The sequence below is a fragment of the Nycticebus coucang genome, chromosome 3 (genome assembly GCF_027406575.1).
Source record: "Nycticebus coucang isolate mNycCou1 chromosome 3, mNycCou1.pri, whole genome shotgun sequence".
In the NCBI taxonomy this organism is placed as follows: Eukaryota; Metazoa; Chordata; class Mammalia; order Primates; family Lorisidae; genus Nycticebus; species Nycticebus coucang.
The window spans coordinates 88,097,794-88,105,093 of record NC_069782.1 but is presented as its reverse complement, the minus strand read 5'-3'; the positions used below and the strand labels follow the sequence as shown (position 1 = coordinate 88,105,093).

The window sequence follows — 7,300 nt, the reverse complement described above, 5'->3', positions numbered from 1 at the left end:
TGAAACTGCCCCTCCAGTCACCCCTTGGCCTTCTTAGTCTACTTAGAATCATTTCTTGGCAGCCCACTGGATGAAGTTCAAACATGTAATTCAAGGACTTTTTTTTTTTTTTTTTGAGACAAAGTCTCACTTTGTCACTCTTGGTAGAATGTCATGGCATCATAGCTCACAACAACCTCAAACTCTACCCTCAATGAATCCCAAACAATAAAAAGAAAAAATCCAAAACAGAAATAAAACAAACAAACAAAAAACAACCTCAAACTCTTGGGCTCAAGTGATCCTCTTGCCTCAGCCTCCCAAGTACCTGGGACTAGTTCAAGGCCTTTTTGACATGTGATTCCTGAGGGCCTTTCCACCAGAATTGCAGGTATATCCTACCCCCCAGTCTGTACAGTGCATGTGTACCCCATCTTCCAGCAAAATGAAACAACTGTGCATGGCTTTCCTTGCCCCCATGCCTTTGCATATACTGTTCCCTTACCGGAAAGAGCCCTCTGTTTCAGTCTTCCTGGAAATCTCCTCTCATCCTTCAAGGCCCAGCTAAAAAACCGAAAGACTCAAAGAAGTCTTTCACAATTACAACCCCCACCCCACCCTCATGCGCACCCTTAGACATTTTCTCTTTTATCCCTGACTATGGTGTGTTCGCATGATATCATGACATCTGTAAAATGTTCAATCCCTTCCCACTCGCTTCCCACCCAGCACCACCACTGGATGATGAGCCCCTCAAGAAAGTTTAATCTTCTTTGCTAACCCAGCACTAGATCAGAGCAGGCCCTCTGTTTACTTAAGAAACGAATGAATAAACTCAGAAAGCCTCTGTGGTTTGTAGACTCAGAAACAGGAGATTGTCAAATCTGGGCTGGAACAACTCAGAGACTCCAAGGATTATAGAAATGCAGGGGGCTCTGGCAGGGAGAGTCCATGTTCACCAAGCAGCCATGTCCTCTCTCCGTTTCTCAGCCTCCTTTGCAGCTGGGTGGGAGCCATGCGGTCATTCTCTGTGGGAAGGCGAGTAGAAGCTGTGCACCTTTTGGTACGGCAGCGAGAGTGGGTGTGGGCCCTCTATGTGTTCTCTTTCTCAACCTTGAGGCAAAAGACCTATGGTTCCTGGGTTTTCCTGTTGGCTCATGGAGTGATAGTAGGTCAGGGATATTGTTTTCCCTACTCTCTGCCATTGATAAGACAGAGGAAAAACAGCGCCCACGATAACACTGATGCTGCCAGCCCTTCCTGCCACTGGCCTTCCTGGCTGGAGCCCTCTGCTGTGCTTCTTCCTCTCTCTTCTTCTAGACTAGATTCAGGCCAAGAAACCTTGTGGGGCCACAGAGCTGAGGGAAAGGGGCCCATCTTCAGTTGCCTGAGCAGGCTCATAGCTCCTTCTGACCTTGGAACTTCATCCTATCAGAGCCTAAAGGTACCTGGCAGTGGTGTGCTGGAGCCATCTCCTGATGACTCACTAGAGCCAATCACGAAATTTTTAGGGATTTCATAAACCATTTGTTAAACATAGTCATTATTAAAAATTAGATTATGTGAGATTGCAACTAAATACATAAATTGAGTTAAAATAAAGGTGATAAACATTCAAAATTCATCACAGTCTAATTATTATAATGCATTTTACTGGCATCTATCCTTGTGACGTGATTTCTGTATTGTATTTAAATAGTGGAAATACTCTTTAATTGTATTTAATGCTGCTGTTCATCTCTTCCCAATCCACATTTGTCTCAGAAGGAGCTTGAAACTGGTATATTTACATCATGGAAATCAGTGAACACTACAGATCAAGATTTTTTTTTTTTTTTTTTTTGAGAGCGAGAGAGAGACAGACAGACAGAGCTGGTTGTTAAACATTTACCAGGATTCACTTCTCCTAGGTACTTTCTCTAAGATTCCTCTCTGAGGGGTGTGCGGTCCTAAGGCCACACTGTGAGCTCCAGGTAGTGGCAGGATGACTGTCCAGATCCTCTGAGGCCTCCACAATGATACACACTTGTCCTCCTGGGGTGCTTTTCTGCCATTAGTCTGTCAAATACACTCTAGATACACAGAAACACTGTTTCAATGCTCTTCTACAATGGCAATTGTTAACAACTCTTGTTAACTTTGTGATATACACCAGTCTTTTTTTTCTCTGCCTGTATACACATATGATTTTTACCATAAAAGCAGATCCAAAACTGCATGTACTATTTTTCATTTGAATCCTACTTTTGTTTTTCAACTCTGCAACATAATGTGATCATTCTTCTAAGTAGAGATCCACCTTACTCCAAGAGATCCAGCACCTCTTTTGCCTGATAGAGCTATATCATAGTTTTGTCATCTAGGAGACTTGTTTAAAATCTCAGCTCTGGCATGTGTTTACTCTGTGATAGAGGACAAGAAAAGTAACCTACCTCTCTGGGCTTCTGTGAAATATAGACAACAATAGCACTGATTTCATAGCCTTATCCTGAGAATTAAATGAATATGTATAATGCTCTTAACATTGCCTGGTGCAGAGTATTCCCTCCAGTAGACATTAACTAAATTTTTTGTTTTGCCTTGGCATTTCACTGTGTTGCTCTCTGCCTGATGGGTAACTTCTCTCCAACTGACTCTTAAAGACTGGAGCAGAAACAATTAAGATGGGTGAAATTGCACTGAAATTGACATTACCCAAACAGAACTCTGTTACCTGCAAATCTGCTCCTTAGCTGGGCTGGCAGTGTTAGTAATCAACACTACTATTCCCCCCAATAACCCAAGTCAAAAACTTAAGTCATCACTAATTCCCCTCTTCCCTTACATCTAACTCATTAAGTTCTATCCATGTTGTTTCTAGAATATAGAATGCGTACCTGCCTCTATCCTTACCACCAGCATTCTCCTCTAATCTGCCTGTGTCTCCACCACCACCATCTCCTCCAGTCTCCTCTTGTGCCAGAATTTTTGCAACATCCTCTCCACTGGGCTTCCTGCTTCTCCTGTCTCTCCACAATGTATTTTACAGCCGACAGCCAGAGTAATACCTTATAAGTAGTGGAATCTGTAGGTTACAACCAATTAAATCAATTTAGTGGATCATAACCTGGTTTTTATTTTCATGAAAGAATGGAGACTATTAGAATACTTGTAGAAACTACCTATTGTTTTATGATACTTCATTTCATTTATTTAAAAAATGCTTATGGGCTTGGTGCCCGTATACGGCTCAGTGGTTAAGATGACAACCACATACACCTAGGCAGGGAGGTTCGAACCCAGCCTGCTAAACAATGACAATTGCAACAAAAAAATAGCCGGGTGCCCCATGATTGCATTAATGTACACAGCTATGATTTAATTTAAAAAAAAAAATAGCCAGGCGTTGTGGTGGGTGCCTATAGTCTCAGCTACTTGGGATGCTGAGGCAAGAGAATAACTTATGTCCAAGAGTTTGAGGTTGCTGTGAGCTGTGACACCATGGCCCTCTACCAAGGGTGACATAGTGAGACTGTCTCAAAAAAAAAAAAAAAATGCTTATGCTTGCGTACATAGCTGGTGTGCCTGATCACTACATAACACCATCTCTTAAGCCACCACTTAAAAACATCTCTTGGATGCTGATATGACCCTGCTCAAAATCCTCCAGTGGCTTCCACCTTATTTGAAGAAAGCCCCAAGTGCTCACCCCGCCCATGGGCCCTACAGCATCTACCCTGCTCCTCCTCTCAAAGCTCTTTTCACCCACTCTGTTTCCAGTCACTGGGCTTTTCACCCTGGGCTTGTTTGCCCCTTTGGGTATTTGTACTAGCTGTTCCCACTGCCTGGACTGCTCAGTTCCCAGTCTGCCTGGCTGCACGGAACATTCTGACTTCAACCCAAATTCTGTTTCCCTGCTTATTTATCTGTTCACTTATCTGTCTCCCCTCACACTAACCCACAAAGAGAAGGGTCTCATCCCTTTCACCTAGCACACGGAGTGCTGCCTGGCACACAGTAGGGCACCAATGTCTGCTGATAAATGAATGCACTGGCCACAGCACCCGGGGACAGCACTGGGTGTCCCTTCACAACTGGAAACTAGCTTGAAGGACTCCCTGTGCTTCAGTAAAACCCAGGCTGTCCAGCTCACTCCCTCCATTTATGGCTGAGAAAAATAGGCTCAAAAAGATAAAAGATGCCATGAGATCACCGAGGGAGTGAATGGCGGAGTGAGGAGGACAGCCCTGGCCTCCCCATGCCACTGTTTCCTGCTGCGTCTGACCTCCCCCGTCTGGAGTCAACAGGTTTGCCTTTGAGCCCAGCTCAGACCCCAGCCCTGTGGGAGTTTCTGGCTCACCTGAACCTTTTATCAGATGGTTTGGTACCTTTTTTCCTCTTGTGTTGTTACTTTATTTTACTTTGTTGTATTTAATTTCAGCTGTCTTCCATTTCATTTCATTATCCTGTGATAACAGTCCACCAGCTTCTGGGGCTGCTGAAGGTTAAGGATTTACTAGCTGATCTGAGCTTTGGTCATTTCCTTTCCGCCTGCCTCTCCCTCCTTGCACAGAGGTAGCTCTCTGGGAGGTTTCTGCCCCCTTACTAGGCGGAAGACCTTGCTTGCCCCATGCCAGGGGACAGTCTTGGCACCATTCTCCCCAGGGCCTACTGTGTGGTTGCCACGGTTTATAACAGCTCCCTCGCTCACCCTGCATGAGCCTTTTTCTCATGGGCTCCCACTCTAGGAGCAAAATCTCTTCTGGAACCTTTGGGCATAGGGATCTACTTCCCAGGGCTGGGTAAGGAACTGATAAAAATAACAGGTGTGAACCCCCTGTGTCAGCTTCGAGGCTCTGTCTGCTCACCAGCAAGTGCAGGTGGTCCTGAGCAAAACGCCATTGTTCCTTACTGCATTTGCCTTCCTGTCCCCAGGCTGACTTGGTCAGTCTTCGGGCCTTCCATGCTGGATATGGTTTTCAGCGCCTTCCCTAGGCTGACATCTGTCTCTGAACTGTGTTCAGACCTGGCCTGCCCACCCAGTTTCCTGGGCCACTAAGAAGGCTCTCTGATTTATTCAGCCACTCTGGCCTGCTCCCTTTCCTTTTAGATTGCCAAAGTTAATCAAAACAAAGCAAAACAACAATAAAACAAAAAGCATAAAACAAGGCTGCTCAGTTAAATTTGAATTTCAGATAAACAATACACACATTTTTAAACTACAAGTCTGTCCCATGTGATAGTTGGGATATACTTATGCTAAAAAATGTATTCATTCATTGTTTATCTGAAATTAAATTTTAACTGGGTGTCCTGTACCTAGTCTGGCAGCCTTGCTTCTGGGTTTTCCTCATTTGGCTTGGGTCAATCACCTAAACCACATTCAGCCTTGGTTTCGCTTTCTGAAAATGGGAAGCACAAACAGATAACTCTCAAGGAAGTTACGAGGATGGGGAAAAAATGTCTGGGAAAATTGGAAGAAAATGCAATCTATGCAGCAGTTTGGGCAAATCTCATTCTCTGGCCTAACAAAACCCTCTCTGCCCTACAGGGTCTAATGGTGGGCCCTCAGTCCTCCACCTCCCTTGCAAAGCCTCCCACCCGGCACCTCTCCCCTTTTGGAAAACCCCTGTTTGGCAAGCCACTTGGCATTGGCCATGTCACCTTCCCCACTCTCTGCTCAACTGCCTGCAAGCCCCATCAGTCCCTGATGGTTTCCCACCAGGGCACTGTCTTTTTCTCCGCCCCAAGCCCAGAATGGCTAAGCATTAGGGTGACTTTATGTTTTGGTTTGCTCAGGACAGCAGTCTCGTGCCTGTTCTTCTAGGGTGGATGATAAATTAATAATGTCTCCTTTCACTTTCAAAAGTGGCCAATGTCATCAACCTGCCCTCTTGGTTCCTGCCTCATCTCCAGGGGTGGTCACTTCCACTGTGCTCCCACCTGGGAACTTCCCCTGGCCACACTCAAAACTGCTTCGTTTCTGACAAGGAACGATGGGAACATCTCTCTTTGACCATAACGCCTCTCCTTCCAACTCTCCCAGCTTCTCTTACTCTTGTTTTTTACTCTTTCCTCATCTACCTTACATGTCTCCATACGTCCTCTCAATCACTTTTGTTGGTGTCCACTCATCTCTCTGGCCTGGGTCCTACCTGCCTGTCTGCCTTCTCTAGACAGGGTTGGCCTGTCAAGAGATGCTATGGAGAAACTTGCAAAATCTTGCAGGCCAGGGCCACTGAATTCTTGATATCCAGCTTCAACTGGCAGTTGGCAGAGTTTGGTAGCCTCCAGCCCTCTCCTCATACTTCTCAAAGGATACTTAACACCTTTTCCATTTTTTTTTTTTTTTTGAGACAGAGTCTTACTATGTCACCTTTGGTAGAGTGCCATGACATCACAGCTCACAGCAACCTCAAACTCTTGGGCTCAAGCGATTCTCTTGCCTCAGCCTCCCAAGTAGCTGGGACTACAGGTGCCTGCCACAATGCCCAGCTATTTTTTTTTTTTTGCAGTTGTCATTGTTGTTTAGCAGGCCTGGGCCGGGTTCAAACCCACCCGCCTCAGTGTATGTGGCTGGTGCCCTACCCACTGAGGTATGGGTGCCGCCCTTTTCCATTTTTTTTTTTTTGTAGAGACAGAGTTTCACTTTATGGCCCTTGGTAGAGTGCCGTGGCCTCACACGGCTCACAGCAACCTCCAACTCCTGGGCTTAAGCGATTCTCTTGCCTCAGCCTCCCGAGCAGCTGGGACTACAGGTGCCCGCCACAACGCCCGGCTATTTTTTGGTTGCAGTTTGGCCGGGGCCGGGTTTGAACCCACCACCCTCGGTATATGGGGCCAGCGCCTTACCGACTGAGCCACAAGCACCGCCCTACCCTTTTCCATTTTTTAAAACAACTTTCTATCCCACTATCTCTTCATTCATCTGAACAGATGACCTTGTCTAGAAGATTAGAGACTGGAAGCCTTTGGATGGATTGCTTCTCAACATCCTGCTACAAACCTCTTCCGCTTAGCTATGTGGGGATCCCATTTTGGGGGTCCTCCTCTGTGTGGCAACCCTTCCCTTCCCTGTGCTGTCATCTGTATCTTCATCCTTCCCCTGTCTCCTTGTCAGCAATCCAGCATCCCTAAGTTTCTATCATCTAAAGAAAATCTTTCTGCTTCCTCCAGCTTCACTTTCCATCACTTCATAGCCAAACACAGGAGTTGTCTGCACTCGCTGTTTCCCCACCTCAGCTCCTTACTCACCCCCCAATCATCTGCACTTCACTCTCATTCTCACCACTCTTCTGAAAATGCTTTCAAAAAAGTCAAATTGCCCTTTCTGACGTGAAAT

At 45.8% G+C, this 7,300-nt stretch overlaps 1 long non-coding RNA gene across 1 annotated transcript; it reads right to left on the bottom strand.

The window, feature by feature from the left end:
- Positions 1 to 1,687: 1,687 nt before the first annotated feature.
- LOC128580435 (uncharacterized) lies at positions 1,688 to 4,444 on the bottom strand. The gene is made up of 3 exons (XR_008378677.1): positions 4,319 to 4,444; positions 2,856 to 3,043; positions 1,688 to 2,051 (listed from the first exon to the last, which is right to left on the bottom strand). It is a non-coding gene; the product is annotated as an uncharacterized LOC128580435 (long non-coding RNA).
- Positions 4,445 to 7,300: the final 2,856 nt, after the last annotated feature.